The 25,697-nt window shown below is 29.8% G+C and overlaps 1 long non-coding RNA gene across 1 annotated transcript in view; it reads right to left on the bottom strand.

Moving 5' to 3' along the window:
* Nucleotides 1–5,017, bottom strand: part of LOC149375180 (uncharacterized) — a 107,304-nt gene extending 102,287 nt beyond the window's left edge. The window contains exons 1-2 of the long non-coding RNA XR_016292891.1: nt 4,980–5,017; nt 4,730–4,909 (exon numbers count right to left, since the gene is read on the bottom strand). This is a non-coding gene — a long non-coding RNA (uncharacterized LOC149375180). The remainder of the gene's footprint in view (nt 1–4,729; nt 4,910–4,979) is intronic.
* Nucleotides 5,018–25,697: the final 20,680 nt, after the last annotated feature.

The following is a 25,697-nucleotide window of genomic DNA, read 5'->3' as shown; positions in this document are numbered from 1 at the left end:
AAGGAGCTCTGCATGCACAGGAAAAAAAAAAGTGAGGACGAAGATGTTCTATTAAGGGGAGAGTAAATTTATAAACATAGCCATACGTAAGGTGTTTTTACAAAGTTTTAATTTTAATTAATTCAATAATTACTGTTATTCCTCATTTTTTACATTATAAGTGGCAGCAAAATAACAGAGTTACAGATCAAAAAAATTGGTGAGACTTTGGGAACTTTAACTACAGGCAAAACACAAGCAAGTGGAGTGACAACAGCGACTCTATGTGGGCAGATATTACACAGGACGCGAGCAACGTGATCGAGAGCATCAGGAGCGAGAACGCTAGGAACAAAAACGGTGGAGTCAAATATAACGGAGCAGGCTACAAGATCGTCATCAAAAACTTTGAAAGCTCGTTTGTAAGGCATGAAAAATAAAAATGCAAAACAAAAATGAAAAATGTGAGAAAATTTTTTAGTAATTTTGTGTCTTGTGTTATGATTAAAAGTATTGAGCGAAGATGTATAGAAACAATGAAAAGGTATCAATTAATTATCTGATATATAATACTATAAATTATAGCAAGCAGAACAATTTGCTTAATCATAGTATTCCAATTATTTCACAACATGATTTTATTTTATTCCCAGAGGACAACGAAAAACATTAAAAATCAGTACGTTTTATTGAATTTCAAAATTTACAATTCTATCATTTAGGTATCGTTTTAAATGTATGATTATAAATTTTTATTATTTATCGATAAATCATTAATAAACTTGATATTTAACAATATCAATACAAAATTATATTTTAGTAAAAAAAAAATTTTGTTACAATGTTATTTTTGTTGTTTATTATAATAAAAACTATAGTTTGCTCTGACGTAAGTTGAACTAGAAAAGTTAATTATGTGGAACGTCAATTTAGTGTTTTCCTATAAAAGGAGACTAGTTGCATTTTGCAGGCACGGGTCATGTGGGATATCTTCGGGAAAAAACAGAGTAAAAATTATCAAAACGTGAGCGAGACAGTGTGTACGACACATGAGGATTATAGCATAAAGGAGCTGGTTGGCCTGCTAAGGCGTTGTTAGAATTGGTGTGAATGTTTATGTTTGTGTGTGTGTACGTATATTTTCATGTCATGCTTATATCTTTATACGTATACATTTCAGATACACAAACGGAGAACCATACATGAATCAGAATAGAAGAAAATAATATGTCATATCGCGAAAAAAAGAGTAATTAAAATAGTTTTGGACTTTGTTCTTTATGTAAATGGCTTAAGTTAAAATTATGCAGTTACAGTTCTACGTATCAATGCTTATTATGCCAAGTTAACCTTAGACAAGAAAAAAAAAATAAAATTTTTGTTGCAGTCGTAACGCTGTTATGTGTTAGCTAAGTACGATAGTATTTTTTACCAAAATTTAACTGGACATGATAGAAAGTGAAAATATACCAACATTAAACAGTCAATTCTATTCATTAATAATGAAACTTTTTATTAACATATGTATCGTTACAAATTGAATTATTTTTTATGATTGTGTGATTACATAACCCGCCTGGAATCGAATCACAAATAAAACAGAAGCATTTAACAAAGAAAGCTTTTATAAATGATCAAAGTATTTTTTAGGAAGCAGGTGTATGTTAATGCACAGACATCAGTTATTAGTTAGTATGATTTAAGCTAACTAATGCTGGAGCTAAATTAGTCCTCAATAATATTAAAAAATTCTTAAAAAAATGTACGCGTAAGAAATGTACTAAAAATAAATTCTGTGGCAATTTTGTTTTGGAAATTAATGCATAATCTCAATGCTGTATCTTAAAAGGTTTCTAATATTAAGTTTTTTATTAAAAATAAACTAAAAAAATAATAACAATTTTAAATGTAACCCAAAGTTGGCTAAATACTGTGTGTGTACGTTTCAGTTCAAGGTTAAGAAATCCTATTATAAATGAAATTATGTTAACTTCAGTGATACGTACCTATTGGATTCATTTTTTATTGAGATAACGTGCGATATTATAATTTTAATGGTGTGAAAAATTACGGATGTACACAGTTTATCTCTGCAGGATTACAGGTACAACATTTTTGCCGCTGTTTTATGTGTTTTATTGTATACTCTGGTCTAAATTATTAGTGTGTGTGTGTGTGTGTGTGTGTGTGTGCGTGTGTCATTTTGTTGTTTCATATACTATATATACTATTAAAAGTATCAACATTAATTTATTTTAGTAAATAATATAAGGGTCTTTTCAGTGACTATAAACTGCATAGACCTAGAAGTCTGCATTTTATAATTTAATGTGTGCTAGAAAATTAATAAACTAGGTGAATTAAACTTTTTCAGGGATCAAATACTAAACTTGAGCTAATTTTTTTTAGCTTTTTTCGTTATGAATGGACGTGTATGAATAAAACAATAGTTAATTATGTTATCGTAGATATTTTGGAGTAGTATCTTTAACTTAGCTATAGAAGTACGAGTTTAAAAAATTTGGGCATTATAACATATTTATTCATTTTAACCTATAAATCTAGGTATAATAATTTTTTTGGGTTAAGTAAATAATGTGAAATTTTTTACTTATCTTACTTTAAGATATAAATAAAATTTTGTACCTGCAATGACTTCATCACTAATCTTCCTCTGCTATTGACATGTTAAAATCATATTTGTATGTGTGATACGTACAGGTATACTAATAAAATGTAAATCAAAATTGTTTTTCTTTATACAACAGGATATTAAGAGTAAAATAAGCCCGGTTTCTAAGGTATGCTTCAAACAAAATTTTTTTTATTATTAAAATGGGATACAAAAACGGGATATTTTTTATGGATTTCTTCATATACATGTGAGTGCGCTCGTGCATGTGTGTGGATGTGGGCAGTCAACATGATAATAATACTGAATAAAAATTTTTGTATAAATATTAGTTTAGGTTGCTATTATAGATATCACTATATTAATTTACACATACCGTCTATATAAATATAATTTTAATATGTGAATCACGGAAAAATTGTATCACCGCCACTGAAACCTGTGTTTACAGTTTTCCTCTTATAGCATATGAAATTCTGAACAAAATGAGCCTTATTTCGAGGATGTGCCTCAAAAAAAATTTTTATTTAAAGATCGGGGACAAAAACGGGGTATTTTTTGTAAATTTTCTCATATGTATATATGTATTTCCAACTTAAACTCGGATGAAAAAAATTTTTATTTGAAAAGGATCTTTAGCCATTTTTAGAAAGGCTTTCTCTTGCCATCTTAGAAAAGACTCTTCATTGCCCTAAGCCGATGACATGTTGAGGGATATTCATTTGGTTGTATAAAAGTACAGTGCGTTTAAAAAAATTAAAATCACGCATTATAACATATTTACTTATAACTGATTTTTTAAAATTACACGTCGTCAAGGGTTATTATTAACTTTTTTAATTATTAAAACTTTTTTTTTTATTGCTGCAAACTTATACAACTTTATTATTACAATCTTTTTTCACAAAATGATCACAATTATAAAATTTATTTTTTCTATTACTTACTTATTTGTTTTTTAAACTATCTACATGATCATACACTTTAGATTACTTTTTGCTATATGTTTTGTCCAGATTAAATAATCCATCAACCATAACGTCAGAGCCGTCTCAAATTTTTGCCAATGAGCCAGTAATGATATAGGCGTCTAAAGTTTTTTTACCCTCACCTTCGAATTCCTCCGCGTGAAAATTGTCTTGAAGCAAGAGAAAAAGTTTTTTGTACATTAACAGATCATTCCCTCGGTACTCTCCTTATGACAAGTAAAAGTAATTTTTCCGGTTATTATCATTTAATAATAAAGTCAGTCCCAAATGTAATGTTGTAATTTCTGTTATTTGTTCTACCACTCAATTTACGACAAAATTCTGGTAATCCTGGAACGGCTGGTCAACCAGTGGTACAGTCGGCATCACTTTTATATTATCTTTGTTAAGCATATCCATAAACTTGTAGTCAAGTTAAAATATTTTCAAATCTACTCGTGAGAAACTCGATGTCTATTTCCGGTTTTGCCTATGTACTCGTCTATCTTACATTGTTTGTAATGTTATTGCCTACGTGCGGTCATTTCGGTGAATAAGTGTTAACCGCCTGTAAGTTCCGTCTTCAATGACCCCCCAGAGTATTGTTGAGCAGCTTGTCGAATGGCTTGCTTTACTGCTGTCTGATTCACCCGTTGTGATGTCCGTTGGATTTCGAACGCGTTACTCGAATTCAAAGTTTCCATTCGAAAAATTCGTATTTATTTTTTTTCGGTTACCCCCTGTATTTCTCGAGGATGGCTTATTTGTTAATTAATCATCAGATTATTTAGCGTCTGATTTAATCCCTATTGATCTAGTTGAATTTTTTCCCAGATTATACCTGATTTGATTATTTTCAAAAATTTTATCGACCTGACACGAGATTTTTCTCGCTCGTTTTGTTTTACCATTATTATTAAACTAACCATGATACATAATTTTTCATTACCAATCCAAATTTGATTTCGTTCCACCGAGCGAAAAAAAGGAATTCTTTAGGGCAAGCGTAAATTATTTAAGGAAATATAATAATTCACGAAAAATTAGACAAAAAAATTGACGCGTGAGAATTAATAAAAACAAAAATTCACAAAAATACCACTATTATAGTAAGTTAAAATATACGAGCAAATAATTTGAAGGCACTTACTTGGTAATTCTGGCTACTATGATCATGAACAAAAGATCGAAGAACATTATGAGTTTACCGTGTATTGATCGTTGTTCATCTGGGTAGTTTCCCTCTCGTTAATAGCAAATTCTTAGTGTTTTTACCGTATTTCTATCGCTTTGCTGTGACGATGGCTTTTTTTGCTGTGGTTCCTTACATCTAGTGGCACGACACAAATTTAACTTTTTAATATTCATACCGAAACAATAAAGGTGAAATTAGTAGATACCTATAAGGCGGGTCGCACGTACACTCTCGGAGGCTCAGATCGTTCTGCACTTCGCCTGCGATGTAGCCAACGGGCCAACCACTTACCTATACATCCCCTCTCCTCTATTACTACTTACAGTGGGTCCCAAAGCAAAAGGGATGCACGATCCATAGCCAAGCTACTGTATATGTGGCGCACGTAGCTCCGTTGTAAACTAAATTTCTCATCGGCTAACAATTGTTTTTGAATTGCAATTTACATACCTAGCCACTAGTACGTTATATATAAATTGTGCTTGATTTTGTTCACATTTATGCATATTATGTATGTGTAATCATGAATCTACAATCAGGCAAATGAAAAAAATATAGTTAGTATATTGGCACAAAGACAACTTTCTTAAATTCAAATTCTCTTTTTTTCCGTTAGATTTGACACTTATTGTAGTTCTGTGATTTGTTCAACAAAAATGCTATACATTTTTTATACATACTCGTAGTATTCTGCGATTTTTCGGAATCGGTAAGGACATAGAAACTTAGAAATTAATATCGAACAATCGAAAAAATAACCGATTCAAATTAAGCTACAGTGAAATATTAACAGAATCAAATTTTTGGATGTAAATTAGGGGTTCACAAGAGCAAAACAAACCAATATTAAAGAATATATTGTATTGCTCTTGAAAAATATTTAAAAAATGAATCTTGTCTTGTTATTGAGTCAGAGTATCTTGTATTGGTTTTGTATTGTCTTGGTATTGTGTTATAATATTTATCTCGCAATACGATAGGCATTCGTTTACTAAGATTACTTTTGCTTATACAACTGCTGTATTTAAATTTGCTTCTTACATTTTAAATAAAACGCTTGTTTTTTTACGTTCTATAACACCTATGTACTTACATATAAAATAAATAAAAAACTCTTGCATATAGGTCATTTCACAAAAACTGCGATATTAAGCCTTTGTTTAAAACGATGGATTGAATTATTTTGAGTCAGAACTTCTTGTAAACGGTATTAATCGATTTTACCTAATTACGTTTTCAAGATCAAGTCAATAATTTTTTTCAAGACAATATTCTTGAGAGAGTTATATTGATGTTGTCTTGAAAATTTGACTCGCATTTTGTATTCAATATTGTCTTGACATTCAAGACAATACAAGACAATAACAATATTACTCTTGACTCTTGTGAAGCCCTAATGTAAATATGATAAAAATAAAATAGATCCGGTAAGAAAAATAGTTTCAAACATTTTCCTAACGATTGTTTTATTTTAAACTTACTTTTAAAAGTGTCTAAGTAATGCTAAAATATATTTAATCTTTTTATTTGATATAAATCTTCGAATAACAATATATCAAAATATACTTCTACTAGACTTGAATTTTTAAAAAGATATTAATAATAACATCTTTGTCAGCTGTATAAAAACGAGTTATCAAACAAATTTTTTCGAAATAAATTTTGTCGATTGTATTAAAAAAAAAAAATATTTTATTTCTTTTTAACTTTACAATTAAATCTGCATACAAATCCTGACTTATACTAATACATAATTTTAGGTTTATTTACTTAAGATTATTTTTCATCATTTTTATTTTTACAGTTACAAAACATTATTATGGAAAAAACACTTATAAGCACATGTTGCGTTGGCGCGACGATTTATTTGAGTCTAAGCTTTTGCTTAATGACTCGGGACACACGCTGGGCGCATAGGTGGGGTAAAAGATTAAACTTTGACCACGTCTACTTTTATTTGAAGAAAAAACTTAAGACACGGCGAACCAGCGCGAATTGAAGTAGGAACCGCATTGGTGATCGAGTCGACATCCAGTCGATCGTTCGAGGGTGACAACGAAAAAATTGACTGCCCTTCGGGGCCTCTATAGGCCCTTTATTGTAAAGAGTAGCGGACCTCGACCACTTGCTGGCTCTGAATTGACGCAGGAAATCTTGGGGAAGTGATAATGGACAAAAATCCAATCGGCTAGAACTGTGTTGACACTTCCCACACCCGGCTTTTTTCCTGTACGCATCAAGAGAAGGGAAGATGATCCACTGATTCAAGGTCTTTCTTTCTCCTTTACATCAAAATGTTACACAATTTTACTATGACTTAATATTAACCTTAAGATTGAATATTATTAATGTTTACTAATGCTTAATGTCATTCGTTCATCTGTCGAGCTCATTGCAAAAAGAACGGTAGAAATCGGTTAAGATTTTAAGAGATGCTCGGGTGAATAAACGATCGGTGTGTGATGATTTATCAATTAGCACTAATACATAGGCAGTAATAACAGTGGTCGTTGCCATAATAACTTGTAATTATAATATGAGTAGTAGTAATAATAACAAAAATAAAAGGAATTTATGAAGGTAATAGCGCTGCGTTTGTTATGAGTTAACATAACTATGTTTATGGGTATTTATTGCTGATTATAATGTTGAAAAGGAAAAATAAATCGGAGTTTTGGTAGGATTTTGATAAACATGTTTTGCCACTGGTCGTTGGAGGGGAAATTATGACGCATGCTAATCCCATCCCTCCGGAAGTAGCAAATCCCATTGCCCACATTCAAGATAGGTGTATGGATTTTCTTACGCCTTATCTAAGTCAGGGGAGAATTTCTTGTTTTCCTTTCCATTTGACAAAAGTGACGAAAACTTAACCAGTTTACAAATTAGGCTATTGCAGTTGGTTTATAAAATCATCAGTGTAATAAAAGGGTTATTCGGTAAATCATGCATCTGCGAACATGAACGGAAGAAAACGGTTAACTCCTTGGAAGTTAACAAAGTCGTTCCATAGTTAACGCTTCTACGGTTGCTACTCGCTACAGATATAGCATGTATGAGTTGTTTTATGTAATATGTAATAACTTTGACATTTAATATTACTTTCTTTTGATTTTAATCTACGTACACTGATTCTAAATTATTCTAGCACTATATCTCAGTGCAGCTGCTCCTAGTTAGACTTTTGCCTATAGTGGCTTTTCCCTGAGGCTGTTTTTATTTGTTTTTGTATGGAATAGTACTATTATCCATTTCCAGTTAGCATGAGCGAGCAAAAAAAAATTATTAGTTATTGTAGTCTACCGACGTTACAATAAGATTTAAACAATCGAAAATGATTACAAATGAATTGTAAAATTTGTTCGGATGTACATGATTTTCAAAAACTATAATATTATATATTTAAAAAAAGGAGTACACGGAGCGTTTGGTTTGTCCAGTCTAGTAAAAAGACGCATTTGTTTGAAAGAAAGTTTATTTAAAATTCTTACTTACACTTTTTCGAGATACTTTTGCAAGGATAGTTTATGGGTAATTGTCTGAATCTGTTTCAATTTTTCTGCCATTCTTACATTTATCAGCAATAACACGAACAACAAAAAAGTAGACAAGTTCGATTCCAGTCATGAGGCTGAAACCGACAAAAAGGCCTAATAGTCCTCCAAATGATGCTGCAATAAAATAATTATTGTTGTAGATTAAAATTTTATGAATAAAGGCCTTTCACAGCGGATCACATTTTTTAAAAAAGTTTTCAAATCTTTCAATTAAGAAGTAAAAATATTTTTTTGTGAAGGAAGAATTTAAAACTTCATAAAAGTAGAAAGATATTTGATGGTTAAAAAAAAATAAAAAAAATTTTGAATCATTTTTTATTTCAAAAGCATGAGATTTATAACCAACCCTCTTCTATCTTTTTAATTACTCAACTTCTTCATAAGATTAGTCCTATGTGAGTATTGACATTGATGTTTCTACGCGCAACAATAAGTAAATGCACAAAGCTAATACCATGGAGGACAAATGAACTTCAATATCAATTTTTGTACAAAAAAAGAAATGTACTGTCTTTATAATTTTTTACCCTCATCAAATCTACAAGTTTTATTTCTTTTTTTAAACTGCTTAAAATAATTTTTCTGCACTTGGGTGGTTTTGGGAGGCTGGTACTTCCTCGGGCGAAAAAGCAGTTTTCCAGAACTCGTTCGAAAAGTCTCCTTTACGAACCTCGTTACGTCCCTCGCTTTCGGCTCGGGCCGCAAACCTCTCGGTTTGCAAACAAAGACTTTTCAAACTCGTAGGAAAACTACTATTTTTAACTTATCTGCTCTGAGACTGTGTGATAAGTCTCAACTAATCATATGATAAATAAAAGACGTTTATCACGTGATATTCTTCTTTTTAAGATACGATCAGATTCGTACGTCATTGTTTTACGTGAAAACAATACCATCAACAAAGGTAATACTGTTGAGTATTAAAATTTAAAAAAACTACTTTTAACTGTCAAATCGATTCTAAAAAAATAAAAAACCTTCGACCCTCTGGGCACCGTATTAACAAGTAACAAGACACATTTGACGGTGTATTCTACTTTGAATTTAAACTTCAGGAGACACATTTGTATCATGTTATGTTAGTATGTGATTTTTCATCCATTAAAAAGCTTCTTCTATGATCAAATAATAAAAGATAATTTCTAAGCCTTAACATGGAATTTATGCCCCAAGCTTCATTATCAACTAATACAACAACTAATTATTTTATAAGGCGTGTAATTTCATACTGTTAGAACAAACTTGTGTTTAAGTCCTAAATTATCAGTGATAATACATTTACTGCATATTGTTGCAAGTTCATACCACACACAATACTGTTTCAATATCTTAAAAAATTTTAAATAGTTCTAAAATTAATTGATGTTGCTATGTAGGTAGATAATTTTTTTCATTTATGAAGCTACTATTACATAATATGTCAAGAGTGTGATACGGTAATATAATCTTATCTAATCTTATTGATAAAAAATATTATTACACGGGTGAGGGATGTTGCTGTTGATGATGCTGTGATATGCTGCGTTACTATCATTTGCCTTAGTTTATATATTTTTGCATAATTTTTACGTCTCCATACACTTGTGCAGAGTATAAAAATTCATGTAACGACTTGTGTACCCACATTAACAGTATAAATCCTCTTACCACACAAATTCCTCCAATTATAATATATGTCACGGCGATATTGTATTGATACTAGATCGGTGAAAAATATATTTACAAGGCTTGTATTTTTTGAGACATCCATGTCACTGGAATAAAAAACTTATTTAAATAACTAAATCGATGTTATTCTTATGTATGAGAAATATAAAACTATGTTACTGATGACTACTATATTAAAAAATTTGTTCTTAATACATTCTAGAGAATAAATATGAAAAAAATTAACGTTTTACAAAGAAAACGAGAATTTAACACTAAATCGATTAAACTTTTTTAACTTTGGCTTGACATTTTTATCATAGTTTTTGTTATTAATTGATTTTATCCTAAATTTACATTAGCTCTTTCTTTTTCGTGAAACAACTTTTAAAATAGTATAAAACTATTACGTTTTTGAAAAAAATTTTTTTTTTTGAGAGGCTTCGCTTTGCCTCCCCCTCCTACTTATAAGATCACTTTTTTCAACCACCTCGCGTAGCGCCACCAAAACGTATATCTTGAGGAAGAAAATTTTAGTTTTTGTTTCATTTTATTTCTTTATTCTTTACTAAATCCTTCTGAAAAATAAACTTTCTTCAAGGATCAAACCAGCTATCTTCAGAACGCGAGTCGAGTATGTTACCTATTCTGTCACGAGCAATCCCTATGATTGAAAATCGCTTTTTCGTATACTGTCGTTCGTACCTTACTTTTCATGAAAATAGTTATTTACTGTTCGTTAACTAAATAGGTTTAATTGTGAATGATATTTGTTACTTAATTATTCATTAAATTAAATAATTTTTTTTTAACCTTACAAACCCTTTTTTTTAGTAACAGCTATCCTGTATATTAGTGAATGTTTATTTAATTTTTATTATAATTGGGAATTTTTTAAATAAATAATTATTAACTCAATTTTTTTCAACAATTTTTTAAAGTTTCAATCTTTTTACATTAACGGTTTATTCATACGAGATTTTATGGATAATTTGATACCCTATTATTGTGTCTTTTTCTTTCAAAATTTTTTACTATCATGTAATACTATCCTATTAAAAATAAAGTGGTACTACAGGATAGCAATTATTCTAGATTAGAATCAAAGGTTTACATTTCTTATTTTAGTTATCACAAGCCAATAGTGTCATTTTTTGAATATGATCGACATGAATCTATTAACAAGGTTGAAAGCTGCGCAAAGTTAACGGAAGCCGTTCTCATACATCTTTTATACTTTTTTACTTATCTTTTTACATTTTTTAATTTCAATCAATAATTATGTATACATTATGATTATGTCTGTACCATATTTTACTGACAAAATGTTAATCATCCGTTTTATAAAATGTAAAATTGAATAAACATTCATCAATAAAACCGGTTTTCTAATACTTTCTAAGCCTTCTTTTAAATAATTATTTATTGTGGGTGGTGGTGTGTACTCAACTAATTGTAACAATGAGTTTGTCAGCGTATGTGACAGATGCGAGCGTTGTGTTAGAGATGTCATAAACTTATCAAAGTAGAAGTAGACGTTTGTTTTGAAATAATCGAAAGATTCGATGAAAGCGGGTCCTTTCTTACTGGCCAGTGTGGCAGCACACCGTACGATGGCTACGTATAGTATATTTTTTAAATTGTTTATTTATTTAATATAAAAATGTGTATTAAAACTACACCCAATTAACGTACATTTACTCATTACAATGATTATTGCACAACCTTCGTGCATGACACCGTTTCATAGAAGATATATTTATATTCATATATTGTCTGCCATAGAATGTTATGGAAGTATAACTTCATACTTAGATATCCAAGTACTCACTGTCCACTGCCTTTATTTTATTTTTTTAGTTTCTAATTAAAATGCTCATGAAATATTGTCCTTAAACTTTCAGTGTGTATCGTTGGTTCCAAAATTTCCACCCCAGACAGTGCAAAAGTAATAAGATATAATTTTTATTGTTAGAATTTTATCAAATGTGAATTTCAGAAAAACAATCGTCTACCAATTTAGATCATAACTCATTGTTTAAATAGTACATTAAATTTTGAAGATCTCAATAAATAGACGTTAGTTAAATTTACGTTATAAATTTTTTTTTTTATATATTTTTTTAAGGACATTCCGTATCTATGAGTAAACGTTCACGGAATCGTGTTTGTTTCATGAAATTTTATTAACTACTCATAAATTTCTATAAATTCACTATTACTCTGCTCGTTTCTTTAATTCTTGTACTGTTCTCATAATTTTATTATAATACTATTGACATTCAATTTAAAAAATTAATTTTAGAGTTATTTTATGGTAAATTTTTAATTATGTTCCAATGAAACAGTAATACTAACTTTTGAATAAATTTTCGATCCCCCCCCCCAAAAAAAATATTTAATGTGATATAAAATTATAGCTAAAAATCTCTATCTGAATAAATAAAACGAATTATGTTGAGGATGCGTTCTAATATAGCATTAATCATGTATTCAGACAAGTTAATATTTAATACTTACGAGAATGTTTTATGATTCTCTAAAATGCTTTTCCTTAAAATACCTTGAGTACTATCAACTGGATAACGATAAATTCTGCAATCTGGTAAACAAGCACAAGGCCTATTGCTTATGTCAATTTCAAAATCTGTGAAATTGGAACTATTAATTTTCAATCCAGGCCACGGTGTATCGTAGAAAACTGAAGTAATCAGAAAAATAAAATTTATAGCATTACATTTAACATTAAAAAAATCGTTCGTTGTGTATAAAAAAAAAATTTATACAAATTTTCGTTGAAATCCTAGCTAGTCGAAATTAATTTGGTATTTATTAATTAATTATGCCAGTGACTAATGATATTTATTATTTAATTATCAGTACTATGTGACTTAACCGTAATTCTTAGTTAAGATAACGATAATTTTTATACTTGTTTTTATACTAAAATCATGAAAACAGAGACAAATTTATTTAAATTTACGTACCTCGAATTCTTTTTAAACATTGCACATCCCTTAAATTACAGACACGGTTACCTGTATGTAAAATAAATAAAAACATTTGAAAATCATAATTTATTAACTATGGTGAAAATTCTTTGCTCTTAACCATTTTGGGGAATGTAGTAAGGCACGCATCCACACTCTGTTATGGTCGTATTAGCTCTGCATTCGTTTAAACAATTTGTATACGTGTACTTGATCCATGTATAGTTTTTTTTCAGTAGTTTCAGCTCTTTTGACAATTCTTTTTCGCTAAATATACAATCTCGATCTCGAACCTGTAGTTCTAGTACGCCTCGCGTGGAGTACGTTTCTTCTGGTGAAATACCAAGAAAGTTTTGAACTCCAAGACTAACCAGCTGAAATTCAGTGCTGCGATCTGGATAACTATATGGATAATGTAGCATCACCTAAAATATATGTTTTGAACTTTTTTTTTTTTATCTGTTTTTATCTGTACAAACAAATTTTTTTACTTTGATTCCATAAAAACCATATAAACTTGAATGGTAGTCATTAGGTTCTGGATCAGCCAAGAATGACAACCCAGTTTGATAGCCACAGGCCGTCAATTTTTTTGGTTCGCTAACAAATATTTGTTTAAAAAATATTATTAAAAAAGTTGACTCTGAATATCTAATTGTATAAGAATAATTAAGATTTGAAAACTATTCAACAAACATGTTTCTCTGAGACCTATTTTCTGAATTGAAATAATTAAAGCTGCAGCAAATGCCATCGCGAGCATAAGTTTGTTCAAAAAGCTCGTGGCAGGGAGTTGAATTTCCCTTCCATTTGCAATTCCTAAGAAGGCTGGTGCAATCTTGATTAACCTGTAATATTTTTTTTTTCTTTAACTTAAGCATCTTTAAGACTTCTCAGTTCTGAAAGTTTACAAAGTTGATGTACGTGTACCAGTTTCATAACATCAGAAATAGTATAGTTGTTAGCATCAAAAACATCTTGAAGAATTGTTAGATTCCAATCTACGTTGTAGTTATAAGCTCCTGGATCAAGTATTTCGATTAATAGTCGCATTTCTTCTAATATGTAATCTCGTGTTAAACCTCCCAATGTAGTTCTGAAAAATCGTTTGGTATCCATTATTTTTTTCGTCTTCTCTACCTACTCAACGCTGATCTAAAACAAATAGTTTTCTCTGCAGTAAAGTAAAATAAAAAAATTTAAGTATACACTTTTTGGAAGGAGTTATTGTGCCCTACTGACATAAAAGCCCACTTAACATTGAGTCTTTATAAATAGTAAATACATTTCAAACAAGATTGAAAAAACATTGTTTTTTTTAAATATTTTATAGGATGTAGTCACTAACATTAGGTATACGTGCTGTTTTTAAGTTTATGACGGAATTAATTTTTTAACTGCATACATTGTTACAAAGTGTGCTCTAAAAATTTATCAAATATTTTAAAAAATTCCTTGTACAACAGTATATATTTCATAAAATATACAGTTAAACAAGATAGTTTGAGAGAATGAATAAAAAAAATGTAAATTTCGTATTTTATGCTTATTTAAAAAAATGAAGTCAAATAGTGTGCTTCGGGTGTAGAAAGATTAAAATAATTTTTTTTTTCTACAGTTTAATGTATTTGTAGTCGGAAAAGAATTAAGCTGGTGCGTTGTTTAACGGAAAAATCGAGTTTAATTTTATCTTAATTAGTTTAAGTTTATTTACCCGGTAAAAATCAAATTTATAATGTATTTTTTGTTGATAAAAATTAAACCAAATACGATTTTCTTCTAAGACGTTAAAATCCTAAAAGTATGATTTACGATCATTATATTGACAAACAATATTTTTATTTAAGACATCGTTTGTCAGTTCACGACAAAACAAAGCATTAGTAATTATAACTACTTTTTTTATGAATACACTCTTTAAAGTTTTCACTACATATAAAAAGTTAAATTAAAAAATTTACAAATTATCAACGAATTGTCGAGTTTTCCTCAAGGAAACTTGATTATTATTGCAAATAGTGATAGCAGGAAAGGGAAAGTTCCAGATTCCATGATGAGTTGATTCGATGACAGTTAAAGTCGAGTGTGATGAATTGTACTCCCAAGCTATTTGCATAAATATTAATGAGCAACACAGCGAGGCTACCACCACGCCAGCCCATATTAATCTGTAATAAAAAAATCAATACGACCATTAACATTTTACCAAATATTGTAATTGGTATTAAGTGTAACGTTCAAAATATATTGTTAGGAAATAAAATATATTAAAAATGTTTTACATCAATAAGGTAGGCAACATTTCTTCAAAAAGTTACTGTAAGAATGCTTTAAATTCAGTGCACGTGCGTTCGTCAAAGTAGTACTGAATATTTTTTTTAGTAGCATTTAACATTTTCAATTTTCTGTTCAAAAAATGTATAGAAAACGATACTCTCCTTCTTTGAAAATGTGTTGAAGAAAACAAAATTTTCATCCAAACAGTGTGGGTGGATATATGTTTATGGTTACTCATTTAATTAAAAATATATGTATATATCTCAAATATTCTTAGACGTCCTTTAACAAAAATTTCTAAAATTTTCTAATTATTTTAAAATGCACTGAAAAATATAATCTACAAAAAAAATAAATTTTAGACAACAGGTACTTGATTTTAAAACTTTCTCTCATAACACATGTAAATAGAATTTTTTTGATTTTTTAAACACCTCTAGAATTAGAAGAGTAGTGACCGAGATAGTAATGTTTCCGATAACTTCAAATATCATCCAATTAATTAGGTAAACTTCTACTTAAAAATTTGTGCATTTGATGAAAAATTGATGAAAATAGTATTTTCCAGCTATTTATTGTACTGAAAAAAAATGAGCACATTCCTACTCTGAACACAATTTAATATTTCATACCTTTCGGTAATAGTCCGATTCATTTGAGCTATGTATTTGTAGCCATGAAATCCTGTTGATAAACAAAAGCTTACAGCTTGTCTTTCAATTATACTCATCCACTGATTACGTTTTTCTCGCACAAAAGTGTAATTTATTTGAGGCATAGGATATTATTTTATTATTCGTTTTGATTTGAACTAAGAAATTTTGTAAAAATTCCGGTACGTGAAATTTTACTCAAGTAATCTTTGTAAAAATGTTTAAGGATGCTTATCGATTCAGTTTCACATACAAATCATGTTTAAAAAAAATAAATTGAGGGAATAAAAACAAATTTTTTCAGACTTTATATTTTATAATGTTTTTTGTTAACATTATATTCTTTAGTTTTGCAGAGAATCGAACCGTAGGTGAAAACAATAGTTTACTAAACTTGCGCTTAAGTATGTCACATGCTGGGCGTGATTGTACATGAAATATGCATAGAGACCTTCCATGACATATTGGCTCATTCTCATAAACACATGGATTATTTAAATAGGTCATTTATGGTTTCTAGTTCTAATCCCAATGAGATCACCATTTCTATTATTGAAAAGGCCAAATTCTATTTCTAAAAATGACAAAAATTTAAAGTCTGCTAATTTGTGATATTAGAATATTCACACGAAGAGTCTTGCAATATTTTAACTCCTTAATGTTTTTGTAATAAAATTAGCAATAAATTTGTCTTGTACATTTTACTATTCTGCGTTTCAATAAAGTTAATTTTTTGTATTATTTCCTTTTAGATTTATCTTCCTTAAGTACCTAAAGGTTGATTGATTATTTGATCAAGTTTAGAATAATATCTTTTCGTGCAGTTCGGTAGTTACTTTTTATGTAAGTTTTACATGATGATAGAATAGTCTTACTTACTTTTTTTTCTTGATAATAAGCACAAAAAAAAAATCTTTATAAGAGTTCGTTTTGCAACTTCCAACTTTATTGCTTTGTAGATTAAAAAGCACTTGGTAAAAAATATTGGCGAAAAACACGTACATGTCTAATAATCAAATTTATCATGTAATTAAATTTTATGTAATGGGCAGTTATTTTAAAAAATTGATTCCAAATATCAATTTATTCGATGAAAAAAAAGTTTTAATTATAAAGTATCAATACTTCAAACAACAGTTGTTCAATAATGACATCATTTCAACTATCAATTACTATTGATATTAAGTAGGAAGACGATGTGTAACTCATTTGCATTTTTATTAAAAAGTTCTTTAATCTTCGATTACTAAGAAAATTTTTGATGAATATTATAATTGCATACTCAGGTCGTTGAGTAAAGAGAAGCATAAGTTCACAGCCTGTTATGAAGGGCAGTGTGGAAGTAATTAGTCTCCCGTCTTATCGATCAGATTACACTAACACTCTAGCCACGTAAACATGAAAATACAACTCAAAATAATCTGATCGAATTGAGGCGTAATTATTTTTTTAACCTTAATTTTTTTGTATTAAAATTTCCCACCTAACAGGAATAATTATAAGCTATACGCTGCGTGCTATAAACTTAGGAAAACCCTTTAGCTAATGCCACATTAGATTTACAGAGTTGGCTGCACTTCTTTATAAGATCACGTCTAGCCGTTAGCACAGAAAATATTTTTATACGCAATAATCATCAGATGTAAAACTATTTTTGTGTCATTACTAAACTCAGAGAGAAGTCTTGATTTGAGCATTATGAAATATACTGACCCCATTTTCCCTATTACAGCGATTTTCTCACCGATATTTTTCTTGTATAAAAATTTTTTTGTTTACTTTCCAATGAAAAAATAAAATTATGTAATGAATGATTTCTTTTCCAATCAATGAGATTTTGTATTTTCAATAAAATACGGCGTATATTGGCCTTTAGAACTTTTCTCCTTACAAACATACCCTTACTAATGTCAGTTTCGCGTGATTGCATTTAAAATATTCAGAGCTCGCTTCCTTAATGTGTTTACCTGCTTGCATGTGTTAAACATGTACACAAATAGGACGTTTGATAGATTTGTTATCTAGGCAATGCATTTTTTTTACCCCGACTGCAAACTTATGTAGTTCATGAATCGTAAACGCACGATTTTAACTGTTAAATGAGCATTTTGCCCATGTGATCGACTCCTTTTTCGACTCGAGTATGATAATCATCAAACAAACAAAAGAACGATATTTGCCACTTTCACTTACAAAATACTATTCTAGCCATGTTTAAGTTAAAATTTGTGACATTTTTTTAGTGAAACATAAATGTTAGGAATAAAGTATAGAAATAGACATGGGGATGTATTAAATTTGTAAGTTGCTGCCGTTAAATAGTCGGCAATATAAATTCTCCCACACGTCTAAAACAGCACTAAAAATTACATACAACCCGGAAGTAAGTAATAGAATCCTCGTTTTTGCCTAGAACTACAATATATACGTGAAAATTAAGGCATTTTTTAATCCTACTTCCTGTATGTGTAATATGCTATCACGGGTTTTAATAATATATACTAAAAAATTTTTACAATCAATTTTTGTACCGTTAATCAACCACTGGACACTTAAACTATTTTTGTATGTGTCATTTATGAATAAAAATACGCTCTATATTTAAACCATTAGTGAAAATCAATAAAATTTATTTAGTCACTGCAATTTTCACTGCTTTGAATGTAAGTCAAATCAGTGGTTTCAAATTTATTTCCCAATTAACTACACGTTTTTTGTGTTACAAGATTGAAAACACCTTAATTATGAAGCATCAACTTTTATAAGCTAAAAGAAATCGCTTAAATAAAAAAGTAAAGAAAATTTTTTAAATGTTTTTTAAGTTAAAAATTTACTTTTTCGTAAACTGTATTGACGGGAATTCTTTTTTTAGTCATTTTTTAAATTACCTTAATTAGGTAATAGAGATAATACGTCCTAATAACTGTTGTTCATATTCATTTCTTATTAGAAAATAAAGCTACGTGATGATAACAACTATTTAACAAGTTGTGCATGATACGTGTTAGTTATATTTTTAAAAATTAGGAATTCTTCACAAAAAAAATATTTCAAGGGTCAGTAAATTAAAGTGTAGTAATAGAAATGTTTCAAATAATTTAATTGAAAAAATGTTGTAACTGCAAATTATTAAAAATAATTAATAAACTATGCTTTTTCTTAAAAAAAAAAAAAGTAACTTTTACTTTCAAGGTTTACCTCTGTGTCCTAACTTGTGAATACATCAGTATTTATTTATTTTTTATTTGTATCTTAAGCTGCTAAAATCGGTTGACGAGATTTAAACATTTACAGTTTTTGGAAAAACACTTATTTGCTATGTTGTTACACGAGTTATTGCGTCTTGTTAGTTGAGATATTTTATAGGGGTAAATGACCCAATTACTGCGCAGGCACCAATTACTGCGCACTCAACGGTAACTGAAAATAAGAAAAATAGACTGAAAAATATGGGTGCTTCGATATTGTAACACGTACGGACATTAATAACGTTAAATCCAGAATCATACTTTACATCATGACATTTATAATTGTTTAACTGAGTGACTCTAAACGAATCTAACCTACAAAACTTTGTAGTCGTGCGTAGTGATTGGTGCGCAGCAATTGGGTCTAGGGCTTTAGCATGAAAACCTTATGGGAGATACCCGCGCAGTAATTGGGGGCGCAGCGACTGGTGCTAATATTATAACCGTGTGCAGTAATACCAGCAAGTGATATCAGCACTAAAACAATTATTAAAAAAAAAAAAAAAGTTACTTAACAGAAAAAAGTTTGTCGTTTTAATCGCACAAGATGCTGCAGATAAAGATCAAGTAAAACTGGTTCAATTTACATGGAAAAACATTGAGAAATGAGAAATTTAGGCTCTGTTCGGAAATGATACGTTGGTTAAGTTTTTGGTTGGTACCTACCCCCACCCCGACTTAACTAACCGACCGTGTGTTCGCACATGTAAACAATAGTTAATCAGCTGATCAAGTTTTGGCGCATTTTGAGCGCTTTTGTGGTTAAAGAGAGGACGTGAAAGCGCTCAAAGTGCGCCAATACGTGATCAGCTGATTAACTATTGTTTACATGTGCGAACACACGGTCGGTTAGTTAAGTCGGGGTGGGGGTAGGTACCAACCAAAAACTTAACCAACGTATCATTTCCGAACAGAGCCTAGTACAATCAAAAATTTCAGTGCGCAGTAATTGGGTCATTTACCCCTAATGCATGCAGGGTTGAAAAGGTCACAGCATTCTTTATTACTCCTAACATCAGACTTGGTTTTCTCACTTACTCTATTTTTCGCTATATTTGACTGTATGGTATTTGTTTGGAAACACAAAAATAAATTTTTTTTTTTAAAATATAAAAACGAATACACTGATTATAGCTGACGAAATCAAATTTATACATGAATCTTTTATTCATACTATCATAAAAATAACATGGATAGAACTTTATGAAATTCAAGAATTTTTGTGTTTACATTAAAATTAGTTCACAATAGCGAATTTTAAAGAAGACTGTCATTGGAATACAATAATGTATGCAATTAATCTACATTGGCTCCAAACTTTATTAAAAATTTTTATTTCTTTACCATTTTTGAAATACATTTGTGTAGCAATATTTATATCAATCATGCATTTTTAATCGGAGCTATAAACAACGAGAAATTTTTCAACTGTCAAGTCAACAAACACTCTCTGCAAAATTTTAATTCTTAAATTTTTTCCATCGCTCTCTGCTTTTCATCACACCTATCTGTTCGCCTCAAAAAGTGAAAGCATCTCACATTTCTTTATCGTCTCTCAACTAGAAAGAATTTGAAAGAATTTTGTGCGCGTGCAAGATGATTTACGTCCCTCAATTTCCCTCGAGAAACCAAACACCATAAACAATCGAGCATGAGAAACCGACGAGTAATTTCAAAAGTATGACGAATCTGAGATAATAGTTGGTGTCTTCCTTTTCCCATACTCGAAAAGGGGGACCCAAATTACCATTGCGCCAAACCGATTGATATTGAGACCTCTTTCTCTTTTTTTTCAACAATAAATTTATTCAATCATGATGTTATAATGGTATTATAAAAACATAAATATTGATTTTCATAAAACCTCTTTGCACTTGAAATTGGCTTACATTAATCACTATATTAAAAAAATCAGCGTAAACATTATAATAACTACCTATAGAAATACCTATTATATAATATAATGCAACTATGAGATTTCATGTAATTTACGTAGAATGTATTATTATTATTATTATTATTATTATTATTATTATTATTATTACAATTATTATTTTTAATATGATTGCTATGATTGTTATGACTATTATTATTATTATTATTATTATTATTATTATTATTATTATTACGATTATTATTTTTAATGTTCGCATCGTCAATAGATATAATTATCACTGCTGTCGTATTCACGATTTTTATTACCAATTAAACTTTTTCTACGAGTGAGATTTAATTATAATATTTTAATCGACCAGCTGATTATTCGACCAAGTAAACGATTTTGATGACTCTTTCTGCAACTAGCTCAGTTCAACAAAAGGATAGTGTCTAATATTATTGTACATTGACAACAATATTCTAGATTAACGTTAAAATTGAGTTAGAAAAAGTACTTGTAAAATGTAAGTTGTAAAGAGAGACGAAAGGTAAGATAAGAGATGACTTTCCCTTTGTCCAGTTTCACGATCTAGAAAGAGGATTTTCCCAAGTTTACAAGGTAAGCAAGACTTGCTCGAATGTGAGCCACCGGACTTAATTTTGCAAATACGTGACCTGAAAAACGCGCTTTCCAATTTGATGATTGGTACTGTGGTCTTCTTTCGGTCACCATAAACACTACACGTATAAAAACGACCAATACAGGGACTGCCGGGTATAAAGCCCCGTAGTTTGTATGTAAAGGGAGTGCGTACACATGACGTTTTCAGTTTCTGTCATTTGTCATTCATATGTATACATGCGCATAAATTTGATACTGCATGTTTAGTGTAAGAGGTATAAAACTGCAAATGCCGTATGCTTCAACCTTTAACGAAATTGGAAATTATTACTTATTCGTTTTTTATATTGTCGATGAACAAAAAATCAGGATGATGAAACGAAAAAAAAAAAAAAAAAAAAAAATCATACTTAATCTCACAATATCAGGGACTTAGAGTAAAAAATAAATTATTCGAGTCCAAGAAAATCAGCGATTGAAAAGTATTGAAGAGGCATAAACATTAAATGAAATTAAGTGAGCTAAAAAAAATTGATGAAAGCCTTGCCAAAGTCAATATTCCTATTACTAATGTAATTGTTTTGAATTTGAACGCTAATTTATGACTCTTTTTATTTTAATCGTTTTTGAATATTTATACAGCGTTGCCGTGTTCACAAGTTCTGCCCATCTTTTACTATTGTATTATAAAAGTAGCTAGTAACTTTTTTTGAAAATTTTATACAATCTTAATGATAAAATAAATTTAACAAAATTCGTACGCGCAGTACTTAAACATTTTCTATTCTAAAGAGCAGTAACTGCCTCCTGGACTCTTCTTTCGGCAAAAGCGTTAACGAGTGTCGCTCTAATCACATATGCTTTTGTCTCGTTTCTACGAGAGCGGCTGCCGAAGGATTCAACCTCCTCTACGTGCATTTTACCGCTTCGCAGATAGCGATCTACTTTCTGCCCATCCAACTGCTGCACTATAGAACTTGACTAAAAATGTGAAGCAATAAGCGAAAGCTTAAAAATAAACCTCAATTGCGAGTTAAATTTCATTTAACTGTCCTCGTTTTATACGGAAAGTAACATCAAAAAGACGGTAATAACACTATAATTTTTTTCAAGATAAAATAGACTTACGACGAAGTGAAAAAAATTTCAGGAGTCAAATCTGTCTAGTACCATTAAAAATCAAAAGATAAGATATCCAATTTCATGTATTCATCATTTTGAATAATTGTTCTTATTTTAAAAAATCGAGACGTTCTCTCCCGGTCTTTAAGTAATTGGAACATTATATTATAAAGGGTGGAACAAGAGTTTGGAACTTACAATTTTAATGTAAAAATAATTGACAACACATTTAACACTTACTTATTTATTTAATATTCTTTATCTTTCGATAGTCCTTGAACATGCTTATTAGCCTCTACATCGAAGGTTAAAAGAACACAGAAGATCACATATTTGTGTATTTTTAATAAAAATATTTTTTCTGTAACCTTGAAGTGTGTGGCCAACAAAGAAAGTACCATTAAGCTATGCAATTTTACGTGTACTATACAAAAATTAATATAAATTAAGCAGTTAATGAATTACTAGATTTTTTGATAGCATTATTTTTATTTTGTTCTATGATGCTATCACAATGTATTACAAATGTTAATAGAACCCGCCGTAATGGAAAAATATTTTAATTTTTAATTTTAATAAACTAATGGATTACAGTAATGTTCTTTTGAATCAGTTTATTTCGCTATTTTGTATCACCGTACAATCTTGTGAGTGTCGTAGCATGAAAAAGTTAGAGTATGCCAATCAGGTAAAAATACTCAAACGATAATAAGCGTGATACGGATGCGGTTTACATGTTTTATAAGGGCAACAATCAATAAATTTGTAGCTGCATTCATACGTTTGAATGAAGATGCATCGGATAAAAAAGATACTCTTTTGCAGTCCACAAAACACTTTGATTTTTAGTTATTCACAAGTGCTTTTGAAAAAGTAAAAGAATAAATATTTTTAACAGGGTTCAAATTCTTCATTTACAAATTCAGTTCTTATTAATTATGTGTACACTCTTTTAGATGATTATAAAATTTTTTTAAAAATAATTTTAACTCGTATAGTAAAATCTTGTAAATATATAACACGGCTAGAAATATTAATATTGCCCACATCTCAAAGATACCTTCAATGAAGCTTAAAAATAGATGGAAAAATTATGTAAGAACACACGTAAAAGAGTTTTGTTTGGCCACTCAAATGCATGGCTACAAATATACTATCCAAACTCGTACATCAATAGAAAGGTACTGTACAAAACTTTATACAACATAATTTTGAAATTACTACAATCGCACTATTATAATAAAAATATTGTCACTGAAAAATACTTGACTTTTAAACAGATTTTTTTTTTTTCTTTCGACACGTAATTAATTTTACAGGGCACTTAAAAAAGTTAACTAAGATGGCTGAGAGCTAACACTGCTGAATAAAAATTTGCTATTGACGATGGCTTTTTTTTTGTTTAATAGGTGTAAAATGCAATCCGAATGGCTAATTTTTCAGGTTGTTGGATAGCTTTAACATGACAAATACACGAAAAAAACTGTGGTTACAAAAATATAGCTACTCCAATCGAATGCTTAAAATTTACATATATATTTTAAGTCATTTTCAGTAACAAACAAATTCTATCTGAACTAAACCTTAAAAAAGACTCAAAATACTAATAAACTGAAACAAAGATTATTTTTTTCATAAATGCTCCAAAACTGAAAATTTCTTTTCCGCCTTCTAACCTCAAAATAGCACCTTCGCCACTTGGTTTTGGGCTCTCAGGCGGAAAAATAGTATTGGGATTCCAAAAGGTCACGTGACTCTCGCGGTATATGTAGTCACTTGGGGAAAAATAACACAGGCCTTATAGGTGCCATTCTGTTTTTATTTTTTTTACACGTTCAACGATTGTAATACGAAAAAAGCCTTTCAATAACATATTTTTGAGGAGATGACAATACCTTAGCTATTTTTTCCCAACTTAATTAGTCTTTTGCAGCTCAAAACTTTCCTTTGAAAGTGCGAAAACGCACATTTAACGTTACGAAATTTCAGCTTGTTTTCCTATAGATAGTCGGGAACGCGAGAACTTTGTATAGGTTAAATGTGCGTTTTCGCACTTTCAAAGGAAAGTTTTAAGCTGCAAAAGACTAATTGAGTTGGGAAAAAATAGCTAAGGTATTGTCATCTCCTCAAAAATATGTTATTGAGAGGCTTTTTTCGTATTACAATCGTTGAACGTGTAAAAAAAATAAAAACAGAATGACACCTATAAGGCCTGTGTTATTTTTCCCCCAAGTGACTACATACACCACAAGGGTCACGTGACCTTTTGGAATCCCAATATGAAACTCGCTCGAAAAGACTTCTTTACGAACCTCGTTATGGCCTTCGCTTTCGGCTCGTGCCGTAAACCTCTCGGTTTGTAAATCGAAGCCTTTGCAAACTCGTACGTAATATACAATAAACTGAGTGCTTCAAAAAATATACAAAATCTAAACACCTTATTTCTTTAACCATTCACTATTGTCACATTTATAAAATTTTGGATACAATATAAGTTCTTCAACAATATATTTATAAAATAGTGTAATTAAAAATTATTTAAAGTATAATTGATTTCCCAGATATTTCACAAAGTTTTTCACAAGTATGATGTATATAGTTAATCGAAATTAATTTTTTCAAAAAGAGGTTTGTGGACTCTTACAGTCTTGGCACTACTCTGTTGCTCCTTGGCATTAATAAAAATTGCATGGGACTACAATACAAGTCGCTCAACTCTTACTACAATACAATCAACGCAATATGGAATTTGGAATTACGCTTTTCCAGCAGTAACAATTTGTAACATTAATCAAGTTTCCCGACAGAAAGCGCAAGATTTTGTTAACAATCTGTAATTATTATGTATATTTTGCTTTTCTTATTTATCTCAACTCCTTACTTTTATTAAAAGTAGTTTCTGTTGATTTTTTTTTTTTTTAAGAATCCT

Source organism: Copidosoma floridanum, unplaced genomic scaffold, assembly GCF_036245765.1.
Source record: "Copidosoma floridanum isolate Cflo_tuat_1 unplaced genomic scaffold, Cflo_Japanese_pri ptg000011l, whole genome shotgun sequence".
NCBI classification, from domain to species: domain Eukaryota; kingdom Metazoa; phylum Arthropoda; class Insecta; order Hymenoptera; family Encyrtidae; genus Copidosoma; species Copidosoma floridanum.
This window is presented reverse-complemented; position numbering and strand designations above follow the sequence as displayed.